The 27,852-nt window shown below is 43.3% G+C and overlaps 1 pseudogene; it reads right to left on the bottom strand.

The window, feature by feature from the left end:
• Window positions 1–208: 208 nt before the first annotated feature.
• Window positions 209–27,852, bottom strand: LOC131486635 (small ribosomal subunit protein eS17-like; annotated as a pseudogene).

Genomic DNA, 27,852 nt, shown 5'->3' with positions numbered 1-27,852 from the left:
GCGTCTGGCTCTTGGTTTCCGCTCAGGTCATGATCTCATGGTTTGTGAGTTCAAGCCCCATACTGGGCTCTGCACTGTCAGTGCAGAGCCTGCTTGAGATTCTCTCTCTCCCTCTCTCTCTGCCGCTCCCCTACTCATGTTCTCCCTCTCTCTCTCTCTCAAAAATAAATAAATGAACTTAAAAAAATAGACTATCATATTTGCCTCATCTGTGGTGGTGGGGTCTGCCTTTACTTCATAAGAATTTAAGGATAATGACTATGTCCTTGCTTGGAGTAAATGCTTCCAGGTTGAGCAAGTGGTAGACTCTAGAACCTTCCTGACTGATCTCTCCCAAGTAATTGCTGAGGGAAATGGTGAGGGTGAATCAGTGCTTCCCAAAAGGGCCCTGGCAGTCTGAGTTTCCAGGGTTTGACATGCAGCATGGGCCACAGGAATCATGGAGAATGGGCATCTATGAGGGAGAACTTCAGGAGAAGGAGGGATTTCCATAAGACCAAGTCCTTTTGTTGTTGTTGTTGATGGTGATGATGATGATGATGATGATGATGTTGATAATGTTGTCCAAGGTTTATTGAAGATGTTACAGCCTGGCAGGAAGATTCAAACTTCTCCACATGGTGTTTTAAAATTCATCTTGATCGTAGGCTGAGTGACTTCCAGGTTGGATGGAGTACCAAAACCAAGGGTTTCAACATTTCCTTGGTGTCAGGATCTACCTCAAGATCTGCTGATCCAGAGCTGAGACCTCAGGTATATAATTAGCCCTCCTTTCTCTCTCCTCCTCCTGCGGCTTGATGGAGATACCTCTCCCCGGGCCTCTCTGCATCTGCTTCATCAGACATGTGACATAGCCCTGCTGCCTTGTTGCGGAGCTTCTGGCTGGGAATAATGGCGGTCTCCTCTCACAGGGCCATGTCGGTACGGAAGTCATCCAGGTGTGTGTAGTACGTCTCAGTGATGACCCGAGTCGCCTTCTTCACGGTTCTGGTGAGAACGTGGCCTGTGTTGGCGGTAGGGTAAAAGGGCCAAGGCCTTAATATTTGACCTTTGTAAGATGTGTCTGTGTTATACTGCAAACTAGTGAAGTGAAATATTTCAGATCTATTTTAGACTTAATCTTTTCTGTCATTAAAATTTGTGCATTTTAATTAAGCCCAAGCAGAATTCCATTTGCAATGGCATATTGAATATCTTTGTAATTAACAATAGCAACCCAGGTAGATAGGTTTCCTTCATGTTAAAAAGAAAAACAACACTTTTTTTTTTAAATAATTGAAGATTTACAGGAAGTTGGAAAAATAGTAGAGGGGTCTTTTGTACCCTTCACTCAGTTTACCCCTTGACAGTATCTTACATAACAATATATGTATTTCATAAATCCTTTAGTATATGTTATAATCAGATAAAAATAATCTTTTTTAAAGTTCTTGAAGATGCTTTTTAACCTTTTGTTCTGAATTCGTTCCCTCTCCTGAGCTACACTCCATTGAATTCTAACTCCCTATGCATATCCCCAGGGTGATATTCAAAATATGAAAAGATATATAAAAACTGACTTTGCTTTGAGAGTGACTAATCAGAACACCAGCCTGGTTCCAACAACTAGAACAGAGTTCTGGATACTCCTCAATTAATCTTTTAGTTTCTAGATCATGGGAATGTCTGAGAGAAGGTATCAGGGGAGGTGGCTATTGATCAGTGACATAAAAATATTTCAGTATTTGGACCATCAGCTCAATATCAGCCCATGTTTCCCTGTAGTACACTTGTCACATTGCTTGGTATCCATAGGATTACATAGGATTACTTTTACTTGTCTCCTGTCCCCCCCCCCCAATCCCAATATATTGTCAGGTCTTTGAAAGCAAAGACTTTGTGCTTAATTCGTAGAACTGTAGAGCCCAGCATTGTACCTAGCTCAATATCTGAAAAATGACCAATCCATAAACGAAACTTAGGTTCTGGTCCTAGGCCTGTCCTTAAGCTAGCTGTGTGACCTTAAGCAGGTAACACTCTGGTCTCAGAATCTTCTTCTGTAAAACAAAATTATTAAACCTTCTTGTTCCCTTTAAATCTTTACAGGGAGTTTGTAAGAATTTCAAGATATGCAAGAATAAGGAAAGACTGATGGTAAAATTAAAAATTCCATTTTGGCAATTATCTGAGTGCCTATTGTATGCAAAATACATAATTTTTAAAAGTCTGGAGGGAAAAGAAAAATGGGTAAACAGTATTCATCCTGAGGAAATCACTGTCTAGTGAAAACCATCTTCCATAATACCGTAATAACAGACAAAATGATTTGAGCACTAGAATAGGCACACAAATAAGGCATTTAGTTCAGAAATACAGAGAAAAGAGCAATACATTCTAATTGCCATATTGATATAGCTTCATGACATCTGTAACCAGTCTCTTACCCAAATTCCAAGATTTGATTAATGTTGATATATAATATTGGATGAATAAATAATATTTTAAAGCCCCTGTCAGGTCTAGCATGTAGTGAATTATTTTAAGCGTTAGTATGCTGTCATTCTTTTCAGCTGCTATTAGCAGTCTGATAATATTTATATGTGTACTAGGCAGTCAAGTAACTGGCCACACTCAGATTTTTCAACTCCAAAGCTCCTGTTCTTAACTACCATTTAAAAATAAGGCACACAACACCACTTTCAATCACAAATGGAAACAACTTTCCCTGATACTAATAACAGAAAAGTCATGTTAGTAAACAGGGTGTGCTGGCACAAATCTCCCAGGACAGATTTTTAGCCACTAGAAAGGATTTTATCAGATATAACACTTTGACATCGTGAGTTTAGTTTGAAAATAACTTTCTCGGGGTATGTCGGAAGAATTTTTCCCTGTCCCTGGGTGCCAGCTGTAGATTTACTTCCTCTCAGCTCCAATTCAACCTTTTGGCCTGTTCTGTGAAAATGCGTCTGGGCCTTTAACATATGTCCTTCGCCAGCTGACCCTGGAGCTTTGTCAGTAGAGGGTGCTGGAGAGATTACAGGAGGAAAGGGTTTTCTTTCTTGGTTCCTGCAGCAAACTTGAGTTCCTGTGTCTTCCTTCAACACTGGGGTCTGGCGGCACATGTCATTTCCCCAGTGGCCAGTTGCATGACAGTCTTCTCTGGTGTCCTGCCCCTGAAGTGCACCAGGGCCCAGGAGCCAGGCTCCCCTGGTCCCTCCTCAGGCAGTTGTATAAGGGTGTGAACTCCAGGGAGCAGATTTATGGTAAGTTTCACAGGTGCAGCACCACAGAGACTCCTTTGCCATCCAGTAAGCCATGGCCATGCCCTCTCCAGTATGATCTCAACCTTAGCGGCCATGGGGGCTCTTCTTTTGTACCCTAACTCAACCTTAGGGGTAATCGCGATTGGATATAATATAGGTAATAGAACTATTAGAGATCTGCTATTTCTGTATTCTTTAGAGTTCTCTTTACTTCTTACTAATCATTCATCACTCCAAAGTCATGTTATAGCTGATAATTCTTTACACTGAACTTTCGTTGTTGTAATGACTGTATGATTTCTGTCTCCTGGATATACCTTGGTACCTATCATAACTTATATCTTGCTATCTTACCTCTCAGCCGACTCAAAACAGAGAAACAAATCTACTCCGTGTTAACGCCCTTTTTTGGCATTTGAATTATTCCGAGGCTTTACTTCTCCCATATCAGTCCCCCTCCCACCAAATCCTTCTTGAGACCCTATACTCTAGTCTCACAAATTATGATGCTGATCTATAGACAGACTGCATTCTTTTATACCCTTGCAAACCTAAGTTCTTCTGTATAAAATCTCTCCTTCCTGTAAGGTCCTTGAAGAATTCCTACTTATCCTTCAAGACTCAGCCCCAATATTATCGTTTTGAAGCTTCTTTGTCAGAGTTATTCTCATATCTCCATTTTAGCACTTAACACATAGCATTTTATTTTCTCCAATATTTATTTTCCTCATTAGACTATAAACTCCTTGAAGACAGGGATTCCCTCCTGTTTATCTTTATTCTTCTAGCTCCTGGGACAGTGCCTAGCACATAGCAAGACATCAGAACATGTTTGTGAAATGAATCAGTTTGTTTACAAAAGACGCAAGAGATAACACAACTTCAAAACCATTATCATGACATGGAGATCTGGGCACCAGTCTCTGCCAATTCTCTGCTGTAGAATCTGCCCATTTTAGAATTGGGGGTATTCCCAGTCTACCCCCTTGGAGCTTGACTCATGCTACATCTCAGATTCACCTTTGTCCTTAAGACAATTTAAGTCACTATCTTGCTCAAACCTCATGCCTTTAGCAAGTTTTTCAGGACCCTTCAAGCTTCTTTTCAGTCTCCCTTCCCAGCTCCTGTCCCACCCCGCCCCGCCCCCATCTTCTTTCTGGACCACAACTCAGCACACACACAGACAGTGGCCAAAGGGACAGAAGCAGGGGGGATTTCAGTCCTTTCCCCCCAAAGCAGAGCTTGTTGGCACATTCCTAATCAGAAAGAAATGATCCTGGTAATGACCATCTAATTAATGCGGAAGTACGTGTGCTGCGAAGCAATGTTTGTTTTTCTGCTCTTGTCTCCTGGCGAGGAGGAAATGTTGGCTACAGCTTATCTATGCCCAAGAGACCTTGAACCAGCCTCTTTGGCTTTTCCCACCAGTAACTAACATTATTAGCTGTAGCCTTTACCCTTCAATGTGGCCCTGAAAGAGTTCAAGCCCTGGCCTTGATGTTGCCACCTGTGTGGGCATGGGCAGGTGTCTTAACTCTTCTAACCCTCGTTTTCTCCATCTAGAAAATAGGTACGATAGTAAAAATAGTAGCTACTGAAAGAAAATTAGATGGTACATATAAATTACTCAGCACAATACCCGTATGGAACAAGCACCTAGCTGAGAGTTTGCTGTCATTTTTCACCAAGTCCCACATGATCTGGAAATAAGAAAAGAATAAAAGCTGTTTCCATCAAGATGGGATGTCTACACATGCCTGCCAGAAAAAAAAAAAAAAAAAAAAAAAAGGCCCTCTTAGAGGACTATGGCAAAGGTGGAGTTTGAACAACTGGGTGACCTGTCCAGGGACTCTAGGGATACTCAGAATCCAAGTGGGTCAGGTGTGCTGTCCTTATTACTACTTTTCAGAGGAAGAGGGTCTCTTGTGATACTCCCACTGTAGGGAAAACAAACAGTTCCCCCCAGATGTCCCAATACTTCCTTGCATTCTAGTTGCCTTCAATGCACTAGGTGCCCATTGGAAAGACCATGGTGACTAAGAGGCCTAGGGTGGCTTAAGCAAATCACAGCCCATCTAAAATGGAGCTGGGGTCAATCCCACCCAAACCACATGGCTGGTGATGGGGGTGGGGAGCTTCCCTCCTGGCTATTACCAGGAGGGGAAATGTCCACTGCAAACACTTTGTCCCGCCCTTCACCTCCCACCAGAATTTCCCATCCACCATCACCAATAAAATAGTTTCATAGATATTTCTAGCTCATCCATATTCCAGCAGGCTCTTCTCCCTTGCTGGTATTCCGGCCTCATTCTCCACTGCTTTTCTTATAATGACAGGACAATGAAACATGGAGAGTCACTGACCCTACGAGTTTAAGTTTTCAATGACTCCGGAATGACGGGGTCCCTCAGTGAATTTGAAATATAGCTGGAGTTGTTGAGTCACTATGTGCCCTGAAACTCAGCTTTGACAGTCTCACTGTAATAGAAAAGTCAACTTTAGAATCTAAAATCCGCTTCAGACTTTACACAAGCGAAGTCTAATGGATGTGGCCTTAATCCTGTTTCACACTAGCCTAACACCTGAAAACAAAAAGCAGTTTGAAGTTTTACTAAGAATGTGTATGCCATTATGTGAATTGAGATGGTCTTCTGCTAATCTTTTCAAAGCCACTGATTTCTCCGGAACAAGGGACTTTTGTTTTTGGCTACCCTGATATACTTTTCTCATGCTCTCTCTTTGAGTTCCAGTGTTTGTTTCTTAAAAACTTTCCTGGGGCACTTGGGTGGCTCAGTTGGTTAAGCGTCCAACTTTGGCTCAGGTCATGATCTCACGGTTCTTGAGTTTGAGCCCTGCGTCGGGCTCTGTGCTGACAGCTCAGAGCCTGGAGCCTGTTTCAGATTCTGTGTCTCCCTCTCTCTCTGCTCCTCCCCTGTTCATGCTCTGTCTCTCTCTCTCAAAAATAAATAAACATTAAAAAAAAAACTTTCCTCTTCAAGCGTCTGGGTGGTTTAGTCATTAAGCATCTGAATATAACTCAGGTCATGATCTCACAGTTTGTGAGTTCGAGACCCACTTCGAGTGAGCTTCTACCCCACTTCAGGTAAAAAACACGAGCCCTGGGTGAGCCCCACTTCTCTCTCTCTCTCTCTCTCTCTCTCTCTGTCACTCTCTCACTTGCTCCCTCTCTCTCTCTCTTTCTCTCTCTCTCAAAAACAAAAACAAACACAAAAACTTTCCCCTCCAAAGAAGTGGAAAGGTATAACAATTAGGAATTTGCAAAGAAATAGAATTATACTTCCATATTAATTTCTAAAACTGCTTTTACAATGAAAACAAATGAACATAAGCAATACTGATGAACATCAGTTTTAAGAATTTTCATTTGGTCTTTTTTTTTTTAATTTTTTTTTAATGTTTTTATTTATTTTTGAGACAGAGAGAGACAGAGCATGAACAGGGGAGGGTCAGAGAGAGGGAGACACAGAATCTGAAACAGGCTCCAGGCTCTGAGCTGTCAGCACAGAGCCTGACGCGGGGCTCGAACTCACGGACCGCGAGATCATGACCTGAGCCGAAGTCGGCTGCTCAACCGACTGAGCCACCCAGGCGCCCCAGGTCTTTTTTTTTTTTTTTTTTTTAATGTTTATTTTTGAGAGAGAGAGAGAGAGCACGAACAGAGGAGGGGCAGAGAGAGACACACACACAGAATCCGAAGCAGACTCCAGGCTCCGAGCTGTCAGCACAGAGCCTGACGCAGGGCTCTAACTCACCAACCATGAGATGGTGACCTGAGCTGAAGTCGGACGCTTAACCGACTGAGTCACCCAGGGGCCCCTCATTTGGTCTCTTAAAGGTGAGTGCTCATTTCTGCTGCGTTCTCTCAATTAGCCACACCCATGGCGGAAGCCCTGCTGTTGACACGTGATGGCTATAACTGAGACATAACTGCTCACTGGTGACAGCATGCTTCAATTGCAGGCAAAGCATCCAAAAGGAAGTAAACAGAATCTCAAATGCTGACTGAGCAAAACCTAAACAAATGATGCTATTATTTACTCCTGAAGTTTAGGTATCTTGAACCATAAATACTTTAGAAAAATACAGCATCTTATGATTTAACATTTTGTTACTTCATGGGATGACAATTTTGTAGTCCAATCCAGTCAGTGTGATTTCAGTGTTGTGACCATCAACCGGAGAGACCTTATCTAATCAATACACTTTATGTATTTTATACATATTACATATTACACATTATATATCATACATATTATATATACATACATACTCTTTTGCCATTTTTTCTCCAAGTCTATAATAGCTAAGAGTTAAAATTTTCGTTTTGGCATATATTTCCTACTGAAGTTGACAAATGAAGGAATGTATAAAGTTTCTTTTATTCTGTAAAATTTAATCTTTTTAAAAACACATCTATTGGGGCGCCTGGATGGCTCAATCGGTTGAGCGTCTGACTCTGGCTCAGGTCATGATCTCGCAGTCTGTGGGTTCGAGCCCTGCCTTGGGCTCTGTGCTGACAGCTGGGAGCCTGAAGCCTGCTTCAGATTCTGTGTCTCCCTCTCTCTCTGTCTGCCCCTTCCCTGCTTGTGTTCTATCTCTCTCTCTCTCTCAAAAATAAATAAACATTAACAAATTTTTAATAAAAATAAAAACAAAAACACATTTATTGAAGTATAAATGGCACACGATAAACTGCACATATTTAGAGCATCCGAATTTTCTATGTTTTGGTGTATGTGTATACTCATGAGACCATCACCATTAATCAAGATAGTGAATGTATCCATCAGTCCCCAAAGTTTCCTCAGGCCCCTTTTGTAATCCCCTCTGTGCACCCCCATCCAAAACAACCACTGATCTGCTTTCTGTCATCACAAAGTTTAACCAAATGGGATCTTACAAAACGTACGCTTTCGTATCTGGTTCCCTTCGCTCAGCATAATTATTTTGAGATTCACCCATAAAGTAGTTTGCTGCGTTTCATTGCTGAGTAGTGAGGAATAGAGAGTTTTCTTCTCTGCTCTTGCAATTCATAAAACAGAAGTTTGTTAATTCTGCTAAGTCTTTCGTTGCCTATGTCTGAATGCATTAAATGCCTGTCTGAAATGCACTAAATACGAGGCCTTCTAACTCTGTTACAATGCCCGGGATACGAGGTTTACCTGTGACTTTAATTAAGTTGTGTTGTTGTAAATTGCACGCATTAGGAGAAAGTTTGACAGTGATTTGAATTGTAGAATCATCAAATTCCATGACAAGGGTGAGCTTTGGAGATTATGTCACCTACCTCTTCATTTTACGGACGAGGAACTGGATGCCCAGGGTGATATGTGGTCTGTCCGAGGTCACACAGGGCAGGCTTCTTTCAGCCGCGTGACGGCGGCTGGTGGAGGCTTGAGGCGGAGGGTGCGGTCCGTTCTTCCCTGTGCTGTCGGCTTCCTTTCATCATTCCCGGCTGCAGGCTGCTGACCCTCTGCCTCATCCTCTGTCTGGCCTCCAACCAGTGGTCCCCCCCCCGCCCCCCCAAACTCCACCAACCTCTGGGATGGAGTGAGTGGCCTTGCTCCAGGATGGCAGACTGATTGCAGTCCCTCAGTGCTAGAGAGCCGCTCAGGAAACCTAAACTTCAAGACTGCCTCTGCCTGATCAAGCTGAGCTGCCAAATTTAATGGGCGTGTGTGATCTCCTTGTTGCTTTAGAGCAGCCACCAAGGTGTTTCCCTCCCAGAGCCCCAGGCAACAGGGCAAAAGACTCTGGCTGAAGCCTAGAGAGAGAAAACTAGGCTTGATTAGCCTCTTATTCTTTATCCTTCCTCCTATGATACTTCTGGGGCCAAGAAAGGGCAGGCTTTCCTCCTATATGGAACTCTACAAGCCTGGGCTGTGATGAATAAAGATGGAAATAAAGGAAGCCATGCAATGCTCCCTTAATAGTCTGACTTGCAAAGCTGGAGTGGTGCAGAAAAATCCTATATTCAAGTGCCAGAGCCAGACACCCGCTTTGCATTCCTCTGTAAGTTTTTTTTTTTTTAATGTTTATTTATTTTGAGAGAAAGAGAGAGAGAGAGAGCAAGCACATGAGCAGTGGAGGGGCAGAGAGAGAGAATCCCAAGTAGGCTCCACTCTTAGCACGGAACCTGTCACAGGGCTTGATCTCGTGATCGGAGCCAAAATCAAGAGTCAAACGCTTAACCAACTGAGCCACCCAGGCACCTCTCCTATGTAACAGGTTTTTTTTTTTTTTTTAAATTACTTTTTTAATGTTTATTTATTTTTGGGAGAGAGAGAGAGGAGCAGAGAGAGAGGGAGACAGGATCCGATGCGGGCTCTGTGCTGACATCAGACAGCCCAAAGCAGGGCTCGGACTCACAAACCACAAGATCACGACCTGAGCCCAAGTCAGATAGTACTGACTGAGCCACTCAGAAGCCCCTGTAACAATTTTAATCTCTCTAGCCAGAAGGATGCTTCAGGGAGACTAGGGGGGAAGATCACGTGTTCTGACGAGCTAAATATAAAAGCACATTGATGATTTTCAAACTGCCAGTATTAGCTCCATTCCACTTGCTACCAAAGTGTCCTAATTAATACCCACCTACTCAGACTTACAATAAAATTACAGCTGCCCACGAACCACAGACCCTCTCCTTTCCACAATACATCCTCTCTCTGCTACAGTGCTGATAACTAACACAGCAAACATTCATGAAAATTTACTGAATGGTACACAGACTATCTCATTTAATTCTTTTTTTTTTTTTTTAATTTTTTTTCAGCGTTTTTTATTTATTTTTGGGACAGAGAGAGACAGAGCATGAACAGGGGAGGGGCAGAGAGAGAGGGAGACACAGAATCGGAAACAGGCTCCAGGCTCCGAGCCATCAGCCCAGAGCCTGACGCGGGGCTCGAACTCACGGACCGCGAGATCGTGACCTGGCTGAAGTCGGACGCTTAACCGACTGCGCCACCCAGGCGCCCCTCATTTAATTCTTATAACAACCTTATGCTGCAAGTACTGTCATTCACTTATTTTACTGACAGCGAAACTGAGGTTTGGAAAGGTCACCTGCTCACCGTCGCATATTTAGCAAGTGATTCTGAAGCTTGGTTTTTAGTTACTAACTGCTTTCTAGTTTTTACTTGCTAGTCTCCACTGCTTGTGGAGGTTATTTCTAGGTTTTAGAAAGACCCGGAGAGGCAAGATATCTTATTGATGGTGGTTCATTGGCAAGAGGCCAGAACCAAGTATTCCAATCCGAGTATTTGGACCCCAAAGTCTTTGCTCTTTCTTCTACGTTAATGGAAACCCACACAAAGCAAGTGGACATAGGCTTTGCCCATTTGCCTCGTGCTTGTGGAGGTGATCACTCCACCTGATCACCATGTCACAATGGTTACATTCCTAGACTGAACTAACCGACTTAACCCAACTAGAGGAGGGGCAGTTTTTCCAAGACCTTTACTACCAATTAAAATGATTTGAAATGTACAGTATAATCTGAGTGGATCTGTTTAAGGCAAAACTACAGGTGGCTAATTTAACAGATTTTATTGCTTCTAGAAATCTTGGCACTAGTTAGAGATTAATTATCTTAAGTGAAGCTACCAGCTTAAAAACAATCAACGCTGCAATTAGTTATAGATTAATAAATCATTGTTTCGACCTTTATTTTCCCGTTGCCCTAATTTTCTCACCTACCTTTTATCCTTTTATATTTGATGATTTTTTTAAGCTTCTGCAAATCCTCTTGTGAATGAGGTGGGAGAGTTAGTAAATCTAATAAGTGAATTGGTGAACCACTGTATTTAAAAGGTTAAATAATAGGGGCGCCTGGGTGGCTCAGTCGGTTGAGCGTCTGACTTCAGCTCAGGTCACAATCTCACGGTTCGTGAGTTCGAGCCCCGCGTCGGGCTCTGGGCTGATGGCTCAGAGCAGGGGGCCTGCTTCTGATTCTGTGTCTCCCTCTCTCTCTGCCCCTCCCCCGTTCATGCTCTGTCTCTCTCTGTCTCAAAAATAAATAAACATTAAAAGGTTAAATAATAGTGAAATGTTGTTTGCCACTTTGTAGTCCTGTATACATTCTTTACCACGGACCCTTGAACTTTTTTCAGAAGTCAATTCTGCATCCATCTTCGTGTCACCAGGATCTGTCCCGATGCATCCATTCAATAAATGTTTTTGGAACTTTAGAAAAAGCAACAGTACAAAGAGCTTGTTCGCCAAGAGCTGACAATGCAACGGGTAGTGTCAGGTGTATTGAAAGGGCTCAGTAAATGTGGAATAAATCTCACCTCATCTTAACGGAAGAGGCTTGGATGAAAAATTGAGATTATTTCTAGGTCTTAGAAAGACCCGGAGAGGCAAGATATCTTATTGATGGTGGTTCATTGGCAAGAGGTCAGAACCAAGTATTCCAATCCGAGTATTTGGACCCCAAAGTCTTTGCTCTTTCTTCTACGTTAATGGAAACCCACACAAAGCAAGTGGACATAGGCTTTGCCCATTTGCCTCGTATTTCTACGGGCAGCCACTGAGTGTTCAAGAGAGGACACAAGTGAAGCACACCTTTCCAGTCAGAGGCCTGTGCGCCCCTGGGCGTGTGATGCTACCTGCACCAAGACAATTGTCATGTAACCGTCCATCCCAAACTTGGAAATTTCATTTATTTTTTTTTTTAATTTTTTAAATTTTTATTATTTGAGAAAGAGAGAGCAAGCAGGGGAGGGGCGGAGAGACAGAGGGAGACACAGAATCGGAAGCAGGCTCCAGGCTCTGAGCTGCCAGCACAGAGCCTGACGCGGGGCTCAAACCTGTAAACCACAAGATCATGACCTGAGCCAAAGTCGGAGGCTTAACCGACTGAGCCACCCAGGTGCCCCAAAGCTGGCAATTTTAAACACTGATTTATTATTTCTCACGATTCTGTGGGTTGACTGGGCATTTCTCTGCCCCGTGTGGTGTTGCCTGGGCTTATTCACACAGCCCCGTTCAGCAGGCAGCCAGGCTGAGCTGAGAGGTCTGGGACCATGGTGCTTGATGACCTTCAGCTAAGGGGCCTCAATTTTCCTCTGTGGGCCTCCTTCTGTGTGGCATCTCATCTCACAGGGCCTTCCCATGTGACCTTCTCCAGTGGTATAGCCTGGACTTCTTAGGGCATGACAATGACAGTGAGGCTGCTGGTGTTTTAAAGGCCTGGGCTTAGAAGTCCCAGAATGTCACTTCTGTCACAGTGTTAGAGAACACCATCTCAGATTCAGGAGGAAAAGAAATAGACTCCATCTCTTGATGGAGGAGCAGCATGCTTGCACAGAAAAGAGAATTGTCGGTGAGGTGACCACTTTGCAGGGAACTTACCGCAGAGCCCTCCCCAGGGCCATTATTACACCTAGTCTCCTTCTGAGAAGCCCACATACTAGGAATCTCACAAATCCCGAGCTGACGGGGCCATCCCTGCTGCCATGTGGAAAAAGCCTGCTTGAGAACAAAGTCAGCCCGGAGGAGAGCAGAGCAAGAGGTGGAAAGTAAAAAAAAGAAAAAAAAATGATGAAACCCAGTTTTCCACTCAGGTGGAACAGACAGGCCATAGAGCTGGTGGTTAAGAGCTCAAGATTCGAAGTCATACCACCCTGAGTTCTAATCCCAGCTCTGCCACTTATTAGCCGTGTAACTTTGAGAAAGTCAGTGTCTCCAAGCCTTGGATCCATCAGCTGTAAAATGTAGATAATAATAGTACCTGCCTTCTTAGGAGTGTTGTGGGAATTAACTGTGATAACATTTGTGATGAGCTTAGTAAAGTGCTGGGCTCAGTTTAAGCCCTCAGCACATGACTGCTATAGAAAACTGAAATGCACTTAGAACCTCTCCCTCAACAGACTCTCCTGGCTTTGTCCTTGAAGGTCCCAAGTGAGGTCCCCATCCAAGTGAGACTGCACTGGAAACCCTGTAACATACAGCAAAAGATCTTCTATGGCAGAAGCCTTCTAATTAAAACAATCTTATTTCCTCTTATTTTTGAAAAAATGTTTATTTTTGAGAGAAAGAGTGAGCGGGGGGTGGGGGGGATGCAGGGGGGCAGGCAGAGAGAGAAGGAGACAGAGAATCCCAAGTGGGCTCCGTGCTGTCAGCACGGAGCCTGAAGTGGGACTCGAACTCACAAACTGTGAGATCGTGACCTGAGCCCAAATCAAGAGTTGGATGCCTAACCAACTAAGCCAGCCACACACCCCTCTTATTTCATATTTAAACCGTCGAACCCAAAAACAATGAATGCCAGCCTTTAATTTGGGGCAAGAACCATTGGTAAGTTTTATGCCCTTCTTAAGCGAGTCCTAAGCCAGACAACTTTGATAGGTGAAGAACCACACGGCTATGACCACACCAAGAAAGTGGCACCATTAGAACCTGTCACATTTTGTTTATTCCCATAAAGCTGAATTCAAATCATACACAGTTGTTTCTCAGAGGTCAGGCGGATCTGGGTTTCAGTTCACCGTGAAAAGCTAAAGATCACTTGTCTGACATGGAATACTTTTGTCTGTTATGCAGGAAGTGCTCACCTCATGTATTTATCTTGGTCCATTCATGAAGTGATTGCTCATGTCCTCTGTTCTTTGCTGGAGGCGTAGGCTAATTTTGTGTCTGGTGGACTGGTCTGCGAATTTCGGTGGTTATGCATGCATTCTTTTCTCTCTCTGTATTGTACTAAAACACACATAAATAGGGGGCCTGTGGGGCTCAGTCAGTTAAGCGTCTGACTTTGGCTCAGGTCGTGATCTCACGGTTTGTGGGTTCGAGCCCCGCATCGGGCTTTGTGCTGACAGCTCAGAGCCTGGAGCCTGCTTTGGATTGTGTCTCCCCCTCTCTCTGCCCTGCCCCCCCTCATCCTCTGTCTCTCTCTCTCTCTCTCTCAAAAATAAATAAAACATTAAAAACACACACACAAATATAACATAAATTTACGATTTAGTGACATTCATAATGTTGTGCAGCCCTCACACCCAGCCCCAAGAATACCTTTCCTTTTAATCCTTTTTTTCTTGAACTAACTCCCTCAGTCATCTCAGTTTGTAGACCTGGCCGGAGCCAGAACTGAAGGAGATTGTTTGAAGACATGTGTCCTGATCAGACTGGTTTGACAAGGCTGAGGAATCTGTTGTGACCATGAGGAGAGGGCATGGCCCCTGCTGCCTGCAAACCCCACATAGGGGCATGTGGGCATGTGTTGTGTGCAAGGGAACACCCCCCCCACCCCAACACACACACACACACACACAACAGGATCAACTATCTTTCGTTAATTGGGTAGTTAGTATCACCTCTCCTGACACCACTCTGGAATAAGATAAAGGTCTACATTTGCTTTTATTTTATTTTATTTTTTTTTTAACGTTTATTGATTTTTGAGATGGAGAGAGACAGAGCATGAACAGGGGAGGGTCAGAGAGAGGGAGACACAGAGTCTGAAACAGGCTCCAGGCTCTGAGCTGTCAGCACAGAGCCCGACGTGGGGCTCGAACTCACGGACCTCGAAATCATGACCTGAGCCGAAGTCGGCCGCTTAACCGACTGGCCACCCAGGCACTCCTACATTTGCTTTTAAATGACTGGCACTCTTTGTAGAAGCATGATTGAATTATTACTTTTGTTTGTTTTTACAGGAAAAGGCCCATGCTCATTAAGTGTTTCATGTGCCAGGTACCTTGCTGCTAATTGGTTTCTTAACATCCCTGTGGAGAAGGCCCTTCATTAGCTCCATCTTACAAATGAAAAAATGAAGGTTCAGAAAGTTCAGGGGCACCTGGGTGGCTCCATTGTTTAAGTGTCCAACTCTTGATTTCTGTTCAGGTCATGATCCCCTGGTTGTGAGATCGAGCCCAAAGTTGGGCTCTGAGCTAGGCATGGAGCCTGCTTAAGATTCTGTCTCTCTCTCTCTCTCTCTCTCTCTCTCTCTGCCCCTTCACCCCTCCCCTGCTTGTGCGCATTCTCTCTCTCTCAAAAAAAAAAAAAAAAAAAAAAAAAAGAGAAAAGAAAAGAAGAAAAGTTCAACATTTCCAAGAGCAGACATCTAGTAAGCTGTAGAACCAGGATTCAGATTCTCATCTCTGACCCTAGAGCCCATGATTTTAACTAATAGTGAATACAACCGTTTATGTTCCACAAGGCAAACCAAACATACCCGGGACACGCAGCCTGAGTCTCAAGAGCAAGAAACATCATCAAAGAAAAGCTGCCTGAGCAAGCGAAACCAATCCTACAAAACTGCAAGGTAGCACATCTTACAGAAGCAAAAACAACTCTACCCCTCACCAGCCCCATTCTTCACACAGAGCTGACCTACCAACTCGTGTAAAAACCTGCTGTGGATCTCAGCCTTCATCTCCAGGATTCGTTTACGCCATTTCTGTCTTTGCCTGGTTGGATCCTCAGGCTCTCCTTTTCGACTTCCTAGTACGCTTTCGCTCCTTTTGGTTGCCTTTCTTTGCTCCTGACTCTAGCTGTCTACACTTCTGGCTATATGCATTTTGACAAGCCGCTTGAGCCCCAACCAGAATTTTCTCTTGGAAATGATCTTCACATTGACCTTGTAGGAAATGCAGGTGAGAGAGCCCCAGACTTGGCTCCCACCGCCCCCTCAACCTCTGCCATACTGGAGACCTCTGAGGAGGACACCATTTACATTTGCGTAAACCTTTATTTACAGTACACTTGAAAAATGTCCTCTAATGTTTATAGAAGAAGACAGAGCAGGTATTACTTTCTCTATTTATTTTTAATGTACAAACATTTCAAGCATACACAGAATGATATAGAGAGATCCATGAACCAGTGCCCAGATTTGACACATTTACATGTATTTTTCCTTAAAGAAATACAATGTTACAGATACCATTGAATACTTTCATCCCATTTCCTTCTGTCCCTCCTCAGAGAACCTACTGTATTTAAACATTGCGTTTTAAAACCCATTCTATGTTTGAACCATCCCACACAGGTCCTAAAGCTATATCTAATGATCTATTTATCTATCTGAATCCACAATGGATATTGTTGTTTCATTCTTAAAACTTTCATATAATATCATACTATATGTATCCATTTGCAACTTTTGCAAAGTTACATTTTAAAGATTTCTCTCCATTGAAATGTATCTAAGTTTATTCACTTTACTTACTAGATAGCTTCTCTCGTCTCTCTCTACTTGCGTATGTGGACACATGCATTACTCATCTAGTCTCCTGCTGTTAGAAACGTAGTAACTTTGTTTTGCCATTTCAAAAGATATGGCAATGGCCAGTGTGCATCTGTTATTGTTAGCCACGGGCCAGACTTTTTCTAGGGCAAATTCCTGAAAGTGGAATTGCTGGGTCATAGGGTAAAACCTACAATTTTAGATGACACTGCCAGTTGCTCTCCCAAGTGTCCCAATTTACACTCCCATTATCTGAGTTTGAGAATTCCCATTTCCTTTCATCTTTGACGACTCATGCCATTATCACATGTATCAGGTTTTCATCAATCTGTCCACTAAAAAAACACTTTCTCATTGTTTTATCACTGGCAGATTTTCTTTTTTTTTTAATTTTTTAATGTTTATTTTTGAGAGAGACAGAGACAGAATGCGAGTGGGTTACGGGCAGAGAAAGAGGGAGACACAGAATCGGAAGCAGGCTCCAGGCTCTGAGCTGTCGGCACAGAGCCGGACGCGGGGCTCGAATTCACGAGCTGTGAGATCATGACCTGAGCTGAAGTCGGGCACTCAACCAACTGAGCCATCCAGGAGCCCCAGATTTTCTAAATTAAGGGTTCATTTTCCTTCTTATAAAGTTCACTGAGGTTTTCTATTTCTTCTTGATTCAGTTTTTGTAATTTAAACTTTTCAATAAAACTGTTCATCTACATTTCAAATACCTTGGCATAAAGTTGATATGGTATTTTATCATTGTTTTTCAAATATTCTGTAATATATACTCTTTTCATTCCTGATATTGTTCATTTATGTCTTCTCTCTCTTTTATTTTAATAGATCCCACTAGAGGGGTGTTTACTAGATAAATATTCCTCCCCCCCCCCAAAAAAAGGTTTTGGTGGTGTTACGGTGTTATTCTTTCTTGTCTCCTTATTTTCTATTTCATTAATTTCTGTGCCAACTTTTAGTCTTCTTTTTTCTCTCTTTTTTGAGCATGCTCTCTGTGGTTCTTTCAGTAACTGCTTTAGTTGCATGATAAATTAATTTCCAATCTTTCTTTTTTTTTCTAGTATATGCATTTAAGCTTATATATTCACCTTCAAAATCTGCTTTAGCGGTTTGATATATATTTCTTTGGGTGTGATTTTGTCTTAAATATTTAATAAAATATTTAATAAAATTTAATAAAACCATATTTTTTAATTGAGTGATGTCTTTATTTTATTTTTATTTTTAAATATATTTTTAAGTTTATTTATTTATCTTGAGAGAGAGAGAGCACACAAGCAGGGTAAGGGCAGAAAGAGAGGGGGACAGAGGATCCGAAGTGGGCTCTATGCTGACAGCAGAGAGCACAACATGGGGCTTGAACTCACGAACCGTGAGATCATGACCTGAACTGAAATTCAGAGTCAGATGCTTCACTGACTGAGCAACCCAGGTGCCCCAGGACCTTAAGATGTTTTAACTGTAGCCACCTATCTATTTTTTAAGTATATATTTTTAGTATTATTGTTCTATCTTTTCTGGTAAACTATCACCTCTCCTTTATTGTTATTTCTCTCAGCTTATAGACAAGACAATGGAGGTTCCATGACTTGTCTAGGCTAACACATTTAAAAAGTGGCAACATCCATCCAGAACCCGCCTTCATTTGGGAATGAAACATCTGTAGTCTCAAATTTGTTGGGATATCCTGGTATGGCTCATTTTTCTATGACCAGCTTTAAGACACAAAGAGTGTTATTGGGTATGTCCAAATATCTCTCAATAGTGAAATGGATGACATGGGTGTTTTGCCCTTCATTTTGGCCCCAAATTGAAATTCAGCTCTTTAAGCACCTTGTGTTTTTCAGTGTATTTACAGAATCTCGTTATTACTATACAGGACTGACAAATGCCAGGGGATGTGCTGAGAGTAGATTAATGATATAATATAGAGGAGGCCACTCCCTCCTTCCTCATGTAAGATGGTTATCATACAAAGAGATCCATCCTTGAGATTTCTTATTTGAAGTTTCCGTCTGTATGTCCTGCCATCCATCCTTTGATATGTGACAGTTTTATGGCTAAGGTTGGAATTGTAATTGCACAAATTTCCAGCCTACTGCTTCGGTCCTCCAATCATGTTTCTTACTAATAAGGCTGAGATCCCAAGTGAAACGGTTTGTGGATAGCTTACAACCTATTGCTATTGTAAGAAAACTAACAAAGCCCATTGAAGGTGAAGAGTGTCACAGTGTCATCTCTGTTCATGAAAGACAGCCCAATTTTCAGTTGGGGAACAAAGAGTATATTTGAGGGCGAAAGGCTGGCGAAATAGCTTGGCTGAGTAAATGCTCCTGCAGGAACGATTATTGCCTCATCACTCAAAGGTGAAAGAACAGGAAAATAAAATGGCACAGATTGCGTCCACCAGGTAACAGATGAGGGAAAGAAGAAGAATATAGTTCCAAAGCTTGCGAGTACGCACATGATCTTCTGCAGACCCTGAAAGAAGACGCCTGTGCTAATAATTTGGGATTGTGCGATCAGATTGAGAACTCACGCCTCACTTGAAAAATAAATCACCATAAGATTCGGTGCAGTTTAAATGGATTTAGAAAGAAGCATTTGAGAAACACAGCCCTGGCTGGCGCCGGAAAGTGGGACCAAGGATGAAGTTGGTCTTAGATGTCTACCTGTGTCAGGCCCTGTCCTAGGCACTTTACATACATTATTTTGAATTTTCTCTTTCACATAGCTAATAAGTGGAACACTTGGGGATTTGAACCCAGGTCTGCTTGACTATCACTTCATATTTGCTTTTAAATGAGATGATGTCTGTAATTTAGCAGTTTAAAGGTTAAGAGTGTGACCACAAGGTGTACAGTCTGGATTGATTCTTTTCTCACCGCCCTGAGCCAACGGAGAGGAAATCTGCACAGAGATTTTCCTTTGTTTAAACTCCCCACTCCCCCCCGCCCCCGCCACTAAGTAGTCATCACCACTTAAAAATAGGACTTGATACTCCTGAAACCAATACTATACTATACGTTAACTAACTTTGAATTTAAATAAATAAATTAAAAATAAATAAATAAAAACAGGACTCGAGCCCCTTCCCACCAAGTCTCAGTCTTGAATCCCTTGTCCTAACCTGTTGCAAGGGCTGCACGCTGATCTGGACTTCAATTCTCCCTCCCCAAGCGATCCCGCCACCTCTATTCTGTTCCTATCCCCATTGCTTTTCTCTAGTTTCTTAGCTACCATTGCTCCCCTTGGCAGCCTGAGTGCTGGCTGAGGACATGCTTCCCATCTCCTCCCTTAGTGCCCCTAGTTGTTAGCTGTTAGCGCCCCTTAGGCCACTCTGGCTTGACTCCATTCCTGCAACAACCTGCCTCCCACCTCCTCCGAAGGCAATTCAGTGCACTCTCCTACCCACCTCCCTTACATTTCCGACATTCATGAAACGCACTGAGCAGCTTCTATGCGCCAGGCACTAATCCAAGCAGTGGGCGTGCAAATATGCCCAAAAAGGTCATGGTGTTGTGACAGAGACAAGCAAGCAAGCAAGCAAGCAGGGTTTTGAATGCATGCAATAAATGTTCCCATACAGGTGTGCACGGGCCAGCCATGCTGCGGTAGCCGTGAGATGGTCTCCTCTGAGGCTGAAGTGAGGATTGAAGGAAGCCTCACGCATAAGGTGAAGACTTACCTGACTCTATAAGAATGAGTAGGAGTTCCCATCATTTCCCACCAGCTGGGTTGCTATGGTTATAGCTATAGTAGGCGACTGAATGTTAGGGAGTAAGGGTAGAAGGAGAGGTGACAAGGAAAGGGAGGGTACTTAAAGACTTTTCATACCATCCACTCAATCCTTTAAGGTGGAGGAAAAATGATACTCCTGACTGGAGTTTCATTCTTCTGCTAGTGGGGAGAAATTCCTTCTCTTCTTTCCATTCTGTGAAAACATAATGGTGATGGTGGTGTTGGTGGTATTATGTGAGTAATCACCTTTCCCATAATACTACCTACCATTTTTTTTAAAGGTACTTACTGTATGTTAGAGACTTTACTCCCTGTCTGAGGGTTTCCTCTTACTAGATACGAAGGTCTCAGTTCCCAGATTGAACTGCTTGCGGCCCCACCTGCTGGTAGGATCCGGAAGTTCAGAAGTCCTATGGACTTGTCCCAGGGCTCCATCTGCCTTTCTTTTAGGTGTCCAGGAGCCCTGACATATGTCCTGTGGCAAGAAGTTCAGACGGGTTTGGTCCTATTTCAACGGATTGACTGCATGAAGGGTACTGAGTGCATCGGAAGCTGGTCATGGTGGCCAAAGCATGGGAGTTCGGCTCCTGTTCTCTGCTCTTGAGCCCCAGTCACTGGAGTGGAATCTCCCGCAGGAAGAGAGAAGGGATTCTTTGAGGATGGGTGGCGCAGCCCCAGGACAACACTCCCTAAGGAGACTCAGAGCCAGATCATCCTCAATTCTCATTGTGTTCCACCATGGAGCTGCATCCACAAGAAGCCAGGCTGCTCAGGGATAGTGAGGATGGGACTCAGCTTCTCAAGAACCTCGTGAGATGGTAGCAGCAGAACCGACACAGTGTCCAATCCTTGCTTGAGATGCTGCAGAGGCGGAGCCTCAGCTCACCCACCCTGGTCCCCCCTGGCAGTTTTTCAAGGGAATGGGAGGCGTCTGGGTTACCTTCAGTTGAGACACCCTTGTTTTTCCCAATACAGCTGTACCTCCAGGGTTATCGTTCTTAAAATATACCAGCCTTGAGGGACAGGCAGAACCCATTATAGCACAGACACTTAACAGACCCAGAATCCCCATCTGATACTCTCCTTTCGAGGTTTATTGCCAAGGCAGGCCATAAGTCCCACATCTCTTGACTCAGTTGGACCCACTGCTTTCTGGATCCTTTTCTGAGTTGCCTGCATTCACCTTCATATACCACCCCCCCCCCCCCCCACCTCCAGCTCCAGCTCTCGGAGGGATGGTTTGGGGATATGGAAAGGAATCAGTCTGTTCTCTCCCAGAAGATCCCTGGGCTCACTCTGCAAACTGGTCCCTAACACTCCTCAGAATCTTGCATACAAGGAGGGGGCCTTCACTCAGTTACGCAGGAGGCCCACTCAGAGTTTCCTTAGGTAGGGAAGGCTCTAAAGACTTCTTTTAAGGTAACCAGTGCCAAACTGCCGGCAATTTCTTTTGCTAAATAAGAAAGAAAAGATCTGCTTTTCATCTTTACAATAACCCTATAAGGCAGGCATTATTGGGATCCTCATTTTATAGGAAAGAACGCTAAGACCCAGCCACATGAAGTAACTTGCCCAGGTTTTCGGTGGTCACTAACAGAGCAGAGATTTAGAGCCAGCTCTGTTGGACTTGAAAGCCCCCCATGCATGCTGCCCCCGCCTCCTGGCCAGGGAGGGGGTCCTCATCCTCAGTGCATAATATTCGCTGAAGAATGAAGGATGCTTTGCAGTGAATGCTGAAATCAGGAATGGGTTGCATATGGACCCACTGACACATGTTACTTCTGCTTGGTTTTGTCCTCTGTATCTGTTGTGGCCCAAAGTTTGTAAACCAACCCTAACCTCCAGGACCTCAGAATGTGACTATATTCGAGGGTAGAGACATGAAAGAGGTGATTAAAGTAAAATGAGGCCCTATGGGTGAGTCCTAATCCAATATGGCTGATGTCCTTATACGAAAAGGAAGTTGGGACACGGACATTCACAGAAGGAAAGACCATGTGAAGACAAAGGAAGATGGAGACCATCTATAAGCCAAGGGGAGAGGCCCAGAAGAAACCAACCCTGTGCACACCTTGATCTTGGACCTTTGGCTGCCAGAACTGTGAGAAAATAAATGTCTATTATTTAAGCCACCCAGTCTGTGGTACTTTATTATGGCAGTTCTAGCAAACTGATAGAGTATTTACAGTCTTGTGACCGATAGCATTTCCCAAGACCGCTAGCAAGGTAGGTTCCCATAAAGAATAAGCGATGTTTATATAATATTTCCTTAACAAAATTGCTTCCACCAAGAATATTTGCCTGGATGCAAGGAGGAGAGACCGGAAAGTGGGAGGCGTCATTAATATGGAGAAAGAGACGTCCTACAAGTTTTCTTTTCCATCGTGGTCTTACGCGTAGTTACTATTTACAGCATTAAGGCAGTTATCTCTATTGAACTCTGAATGTGAGATGTCTCATACACTTAATCTCCACAACTATCCTCTGAGGTGATTGCTCATCTTGCTGATGGGAAAACTAAACTGTAAGGAGGATAAAGTAATTTGTGGAATCATACAGAGTAGGTGGCAGGAAAGACCCATGCTTTTAATGACTATGAATTTAACTTCTAGGATTTCACTGTCCCCCTTCTCCACGGCTTCTCGGACTTTCCCAGTTACGTATTACAAACTGTGGGATATAGTGAAAGGCTGGGTCTTGCCACTCAAAGTGTGGTCCTCATACCAGCAGCAGGCATTACCTGGGAGTCTGTGAGAACTGCAGAACCTCAGCCCTACCCCAGACATGCCAAATCAAGATCTGCGTTTTAGCAAGATCCTCAGACAGTACCAGCTAGATAATTGGTAGGGCCCAATGCAAAATGAAAATGCGAAGCCCTCAGTTTAAAAGTCAGTAAGCATTTCAAGATGGTGGCAGGAGAGCATTAAACCGAATGTGGGTGGGACTACCCAGGTCTCACACCCACGGAGCCAACCCTGCCCACGGGTGATACATGGGGACCATAAAGCGTGAGAAGCATAAACCTAGAAGATTCAGTGTTGCAGCCCTTCACTAGAGGGATGCTTTTAGTTGTATTTGATCTTTTTTTGCATTTTATCTTTAAAAAACTCCAAAATTTTGCATTATACTCCTTAATATACCCGTTGGTCTTACCATAAAATAACATTTCCCCCCAAAGAAACCTGGAAGGAAAATAGCATCAACAACTTCTGGCACTCTGGCCATCTAGGAAGCAAGCACAAGCATCCCAGTGCAAAAATCCTGAGGTGAGCCTATCCTAGGTGCAGACGGAAGAGCCCTCGATTAAATATTTCCAACAGAGTCACACCATATAAATTTCATGTGCCTTTCTTGCCAGATGCTGAGCATTCATTAGTATTGCTCTGGACCAGTTATTTAAGCTCTGGGCCCGTCAGTCTTCTCATCTATAACAGGGGGAGAAGAATAGTACTACTTCAGGGGTTGTTGTGAGGATTCAACGAGATAATAAATAAAAATAAGACACAGAGAACATTTCCTGGCTTATGTTAAACGTTCAATAAATGTTGACGTGTCGTTACATCGTGGAGATTGGGTTCTTGTTTCACTTTGAAGAAAGCACACAACGAGGCAGACAGGGTGTCACAAGGGGAACTGGCTCAGCCTCTAGACAGAGCTCCGTGGGATGGCACTTATTCTAATGAGTTCATCTCGACCTGGGACCTGGTCTTCATTCTACTGATGCAGAAACCTAACTTTGTCAGCACCCAGAGAGTGCAGCTGTAATTGGGGGGTGAACTTACAATACTGGACGCCGGTGGTGTGTGTGTGTGTGTGTGTGTGTGCATGAGCTCAGAGAAAAACAGGGAAAGGGGGTGGGGGAGGAGAAGAGAGAGAGGGAGAGGGATTGAGAGAGGGCGCAAGTAGAAATTTTGAGTCTGGTGAGGATGACCTTTACATTTTTCAGCAAGAGAAACTCTTAGTACAGAGGGCTTGAAGGTTGCTGGGAAGAACAACGTCAGCAGTGACAAGACAGTCTCAAGGGACTGTCTTGGTCTCAGCTGTGACATCAACTCCCTTTGTTGGGTGGCGTCTTCTGAAACAACTACAGCTGGGTCGCACTGGGTTGCACTGTGTAATCTTTAAGCCTCAAGGGGGCGCTCTAAACTTCAGCTCCAAGAACGAGGCAAGGGCCATCTAGCCAGGTCTTGCCTTTTGGGTATAAACAAACACAGGAGATTTTTGGAGAGAACAAGGAAGGTAGGTGGGTGGGCTGTGCTTAGGAGAGAGTGAGTGAGGCTGGGCACGTGGAGCTCCAGAGGTGCATTTGGGGCCATTACTAGAGAAATGTTTTTCTCTCTCAGCTTCTACAATTGAATAGAATGATTAGTGTGTGTGTATCCATATTTCTGCTTACAGAAGTTAAACATGCATGTTGTAAAATTTTTTAATATGAGGGAAAGTATGGCTTTGAAACTGAAATGCATTCGTACCCCCAACCTGGCCCCCCAAAGCGCTGAGTTTCATATGTTTGCTATGACTGTATCCACTAACTAGCTAGCAAATAACCATACATATACAGGAACACATGTGTAGTTATTTCTACATAAATAGGAATGCTGACAATTAAGTTCACAATGATAACCTGTAAAGCTGCCTGAAAAGCTTGTGTTTCATGGCCCACTGCGTTCCTTTCCCACGAGCAAGCAGCACAGAAAGGCAAATTATCAGAAATTTATGAGCTGAGCATAGAAAGAAAACAAGGGAAGTGAGTTAATCTTCGGAAATGTCTTTCAGCTAAAAGACACGTCCCTCCCCATCAATGCATCGGGGAACTAGTATCTCACAGACCACATTTGGAAAATGGTGATCTCTGCTTATGTCATTTGGAAGTCTCCTTAAGGCAGAAATTATTACTGGGTTATATTGTTCCTTTTAGAATTCCCTGCATTGGGGTAAAAATTAACAACTTTCTTTAACCTACCTATGGGTTCTTTGAAAAGATATTTAATGACCTATTTAAGATGATTAAAACCATCCTATTAATTTTTTGCTCATGTTTCAAAGGAGACTGGGAAAAGTAACAGTTATTTAAGATAAAATAAACCAGCAGACCAAAAACTATTAATGCTAATAAATCTAAAAGTAAAGTCTGCCATTAGGAATGGCTTAAATATATGAAGTGTTTCTTTTAAAATAATCACTATTCCTATACCCTTCACATAGGTCTAGAAGTGCAAGTTATGATTACTTTTAGGCATATAACACACAGACGGGTAACAAATGGTGCCTTTGGCCCCAAGCCATTCTTCGTCTCATCCACTAGAGGGTACCTGAGGGTTGTTCAACAAAAGCACTCAGGAAACCAGATTAAAAATGTGAACCAGAAACCACAGACCAAAAGTGCTGTCTATATATTTTAATACTTCTGGCACATTACTCACCAAATTCAGTGTGCTAAAAGATAGCCACGTATTTTTCCCCTTATAGAATTTTGACACTTCTGTTTTGTGCACCAGTATTCAGTTTTGAAAACATTCTGAATCTTGCCTAACGAGGATGGTATTGGGTATTTTACAATATAATAAACACATCTGCTTTTCTAATGAAACTTGTGGTATTGAAGATTACTAGAAAAGCCTGGCAATTTTATTATCATAATCCCAGAATTATTTCTCTATTTTGTGTAATTAGTCTGTTACTTAATTGGATTCCCTCTGAATGGTCCCATGAAAGATGCAGGGTGATTTTTCCTTTATTACGTTCATCTTCTACTCCTCACTCCCTCCCACGCCATGTTCTAGTAAGAGCAAGTTACTGTATTGGACAGTAAAACTGAAAATTAGAAGTAGTCCAAATGACCAGTAGCAGGGAATAGGAAAGCCAACAGTGGAGTGTTATGGTCATGCATGTTTATATTAATCTATTAATTATAGTATATATAAATTATAGCACTAATGAAATAGTATCAGGATCACATTTGCAAAATATGCTGACCATTCGCTAAGGGTCAGTCCCTGTGTTATGTGAATGATGAACAGGAAATAAATTCCAGCTCTTGAGGAATATATAATTGTGTGTGTGTGTGTGTGTGTGTGTGTGTGAGAAGAGATCCATGATTGAATATGTAGAGGGTAGGGATTGTGAGCATGAACTTTGGAATCAGAAATTCAGGTTCTCCCACTCATTTGTTACATGACCTTGAGCAAATGACTTTACCCATCTCCGAGCCTTGATTTTCTTATCTGTTAAATGGGGATAATCATCTACCTTAATTTTATTGTGAAAATTAAGTGGAAGCATGACCATAAAATATCTGACACCTAGTATGGATCATGGAGTTCAGTAAATATCCGACACCTAGTATGGATCATGGAGTTCAGATCACGGAGTTCAGTTGTGGCTTTCTGCGTGTAGCAGGGAACCATTGTGTGATACCATGGGTGATAGACTGTCTCATGATGGCCACCCCCAGAATGAGATGGAAGCATTGTTCCAGGGCCAGACAATTGGTCTGGTCAGACAAGCTTCAGTCACATCCTGACAGTCCTATTTTCTGGATACCCCAGTGGTTTGGGCTGCCTGATACGAAGAAAGTCACTGAGAAGGGATCTTGCCTCCTTTGGAATAGTGTGTGTTTCTGTTTTTACTTTCACTGCTTCAAGGTCCAGTGGTCAAAGTGGGCCTCTTCGGGTGAAGATTTCTATAGTCCTGAGAGCCAGTGTAGATGGCTGCTCCCACATGAGCTAGCAGACGGAGCTCTTTCACTGAGAAATGGGCTTGGGGCCAGGCTAGGATGGCAGAAGTGTTTCTCAAGCAACATTCTGAATGATGCTGAAATCGAAGGAATCTGAAGGACCAGGAGTCAAATGGAGTCAAAAGAGTCAACTGGGCTGAGGTCAGAAAAACAGACAATGAAATCCAAATGGGTTACCAAGCCAAGATGGGCAGAGCTGTGCTGAAATCCAGGGTATGGAGCAGGGATTGGAAACTGGCGGGGGAGGGAGGGGGATGGGTGCAGAGAACAGTGAGAACCTACTATTTACCAGCTACCATTCCCGATACTAGAGCTTATATTCCAATAAGCTAATTTCCCGTGCTGGTAAGTACTATGAAGACAGATGGCCTAGGATAGTGTAATAAGAGTTTCTGGGAAGGCTGTTTTAGCTAAGGTGGTGTTCTAGGAAGAAGGAACACCAAGGGCAAATGCCCTGAGGCAGGAATGATAGAAGAAGGCCATTGTAGCTGGAGTGTCATGAATGAAGTGACAGGTGGAAAGAAATGAGTTTAGAGAGGTAGTCAGGGGCAACTCTTGTAAGGATCTTGTAAGCCATGATAAAGGGTTTGGATTTTAACCATGCAGTGGGTAGCTGTTGGAAGTTTTAAATAGGGCAGGGCAGTTGGCAGGATCTGATTTACGTTTTAGAAAGACCCTTCCGGCTGCTGTGTGAAGGTTAAATTATAGCAAGACAAGAGTCTTATACAGGAAAAGTCTTGGAAGAAGGAAGAAGTAGGGACTGCTGTGTCAAATCGGACAGAAATTCCCATGAGCTGGGTCAGTGGAAAATCTGTGTGGCACAGATCCATTTCCTCTCCAACCCTGAGGTTGTCCTTGTACTCAAACCAGGCCAGTAGGTGGGCCTCACCTCTTGACTTCTTTTCCAGGAGCAT

Source organism: Neofelis nebulosa, chromosome 10 (assembly GCF_028018385.1).
Source record: "Neofelis nebulosa isolate mNeoNeb1 chromosome 10, mNeoNeb1.pri, whole genome shotgun sequence".
NCBI classification, from domain to species: Eukaryota; Metazoa; Chordata; class Mammalia; order Carnivora; family Felidae; genus Neofelis; species Neofelis nebulosa.
Note: the sequence above shows the minus strand (reverse complement) of the source record. Positions and strands in the feature narration are given on the sequence as shown.